Raw genomic sequence first — 2,893 nt, forward strand, 5'->3', positions numbered from 1 at the left:
CCAAAATTGAATGTGATGGTTTACAACAAAGATCTTTCTCAAATTTTCTTATTAGTTCTGTCCTTGTGAACCCGAGAAGGAGTTTCTCAAATTCTCGGGTTGAGGTTTGATGCTATCTCTGTTCGGATAGCATGTGTTAGTGAAGTTAATCCATATATGATTATGTTGTTGACCTTTGTGATAAGAGATATCTTTATTCCCTTCTCTGTTTGTCCTTCTTAATGTCGTTAAATTTGACAAATCTTTCATTTGTTTCCACTAGCCCTTCAGAGATACATGGCTTAATGATTTCTACCTTTATGAAATTATTTCAAAATGATTTGGATGGAGGGCTCCGAGTATTGATACTAATCTTGATTTAATTCCATTTTAAGTTCTTTCAAATAATATTAATTGACTCGATATACTTGCCATCACTTTAGGCACCCAATCACTTTAGGCACCCACGTACTTTGTGAGGTAAGGCTCAACCATCCCAGAAAAGGAATAAGATGTAACAAAGATCTACATTCAACTTGAAGGTTAAAGGTTAACAACAGGACAAATAATGTTCTGATGAAATTCCAACCAGAACAAAAGTAAGTTTTTTTCCAAAAGTTCAAGTTTCTAAATTCATCGTAAAAGCTTTGTATTTTATAATTTAAAGGTACTTCTATTCATCCTCCCTTGGTTCGTGTGTTTTTCCAAAAGTTCAAGTTTCTAAATTCATCGTAAAAGCTTTGTATTTTATAATTTAAAGGTACTTCTATTCATCCTCCCTTGGTTCGTGTGCTAATTTTTTTTTAATCAATCTTCCTATTTAGAATTTTGTTGTTAGATTTTCAAGTAAATGACTAACTAATGCTATTTATTTCAGGGACACAAGGGTAGTTGATCAAATAAGTAAAAGTGAGAAGAACCAAAACTTTGAAAAATGACTTGAAATGATTGTTTTTTTATACACCTTCCAAACTATTTGTTTGGAAATTATATAATACTCTACTTTTCTTCTATTTCTTTATAATAAAATAACTAAGCTCTTATATATATATATATATATATATATATATTATTGACTTTGCTCATTCTTTTGTTGTTATTGGTTTGAGGTCCTGCGATGGTCACAAGCTCGAGCTCCAAAATTGAATGTGATGGTTTACAACAAAGATATTTCTCAAATTTTCTTATTAGTTCTGTCCGTGAGAACCCGAGAAGGAGTTTCTCGAATTCTCGGGTTGAGGTTTCATGCCATCTCTGTTCGGATAGCATGTGTTAGTGAAGTTAATCCATATATGAATATGTTGGTGACCTTGGTGATAAGTGATATCTTTATTCCCTTTTCTGTTTGTCCTTCTTAATGTCGTTAAATTTGACAAATCTTTCATTTGTTTCCACTAGCCCTTCGGAGATCCATGTCTTAATGATTTCTATATTTATGAAATTATTTCAAAATTATTTGGATGTAGGGTTCCTAGTATTGATACTAATCTTGATTTAATTACATTTTAAGTTCTTACAAATATTATTGACCGGATATGCTTGTACTTTGTGATGTAAGGCTCAACCATCCCAGAAAAGGAAGATGTAACAAAGATCTACATTCAACTTGAAGGTTAAAGGTTAACAACAGGACAAATAATGTTCTGATGAAATTCCAACCAGAACAAAAGTAAGTATTTTTCCAAAAGTTCAAGTTTCTAAATTCATCGTAAAAGCTTTGTATTTTTCAATTTAAAGGTACTTTAATTCATCCTCCCTTGGTTCGTGTGCTAATTTTTTTTTAATCAATCTTCCTATTTAGAATTTCGTTGTTAGATTTTCAAGTAAATGACTAACTGATGCTATTTATTTCAGGGACACAAGGGACACAAGGGTAGTGGATCAAATAAGTAAAAGTGAGAAGAACCAAATCTTTGAAAAATGACTTGAAACGGTCGTTTTTTTATACACCTTCCAAACAATTTGTTTGGAAATTGTATAATACTCTACTTTTCTTCTATTTCTTTATAATAAAATAACTAAGCTCTTATATAGATATATTAGACTTTGCTCATTCTTTCATTGTTATTGATTTGCTGTCCTGCGATGGTCACAAGCTCGAGCTCCAAAATTGAATGTGATGGTTTACAACAAAGATCTTTCTCAAATTTTCTTAGTAGTTCTGGCCTTGTGAACCCGGGAAGGAGTTTCTCAAATTCTCGGGTTGAGGTTTGATGCCATCTCTGTTCGGATAGCATGTGTTAGTGAAGTTAATCCATATATGAATATGTTGGTGACCTTGGTGATAAGAGATATCTTTATTCCCTTCTCTGTTTTTCCTTAATGTCGTTAAATTTGACAAATCGTTCATTTGTTTCCACTAGCACTTCGGAGATACATGTCTTAATGATTTCTACCTTTATGAAATTATTTCAAAATGATTTGGATGGAGGGCTCCGAGTATTGATACTAATCTTGATTTAATTACATTTTAAGTTCTTTCAAATATTATTAATTGACTAGATATGCTTGCCATCACTTTAGGCACCCAATTACTTTGTGAGGTAAGGCTCAACCATCCCAGAAAAGGAAGAAGATGTAGCAAAGATCTACATTCAACTTGAAGGTTAAAGGTTAACAACTTTGTCCTGATGAAATTCCAACCAGAACAAAAGTATGTTTTTTTCCAAAAGTTCAAGTTTCTAAATTCATCGTAAAAGCTTTGTATTTTATAATTTAAAGGTACTTCTATTCATCCTCCCTTGGTTCGTGTGCTATTTTTTTTTGATCAATCTTCCTATTTAGAATTTCGTTGTTAGATTTTCAAGTAAATGACTAACTGATGCTATTTATTTCTGGGATACAAGGGTAGTTGATCAAATAAGTAAAAGTGAGAAGAACCAAAACTTTGAAAAATGACTTGAAACGATCGTTT

At 31.9% G+C, this 2,893-nt stretch overlaps 1 long non-coding RNA gene across 2 annotated transcripts; it reads left to right on the forward strand.

The window, feature by feature from the left end:
* The first annotated feature begins 14 nt into the window (after window positions 1–14).
* On the forward strand, window positions 15–2,541 carry LOC124893532. Of its 2 annotated transcripts, XR_007050746.1 has the most exons (3): window positions 15–646; window positions 740–1,648; window positions 1,834–2,541. It is a non-coding gene; the product is annotated as an uncharacterized LOC124893532 (long non-coding RNA). The 2 variants fall into 2 exon arrangements; XR_007050745.1 differs by having other exon boundaries at window positions 15–1,648.
* The last annotated feature ends 352 nt before the right edge of the window (window positions 2,542–2,893 follow it).

This window comes from Capsicum annuum, unplaced genomic scaffold (assembly GCF_002878395.1).
Source record: "Capsicum annuum cultivar UCD-10X-F1 unplaced genomic scaffold, UCD10Xv1.1 ctg61149, whole genome shotgun sequence".
Classification (NCBI taxonomy): Eukaryota; Viridiplantae; Streptophyta; class Magnoliopsida; order Solanales; family Solanaceae; genus Capsicum; species Capsicum annuum.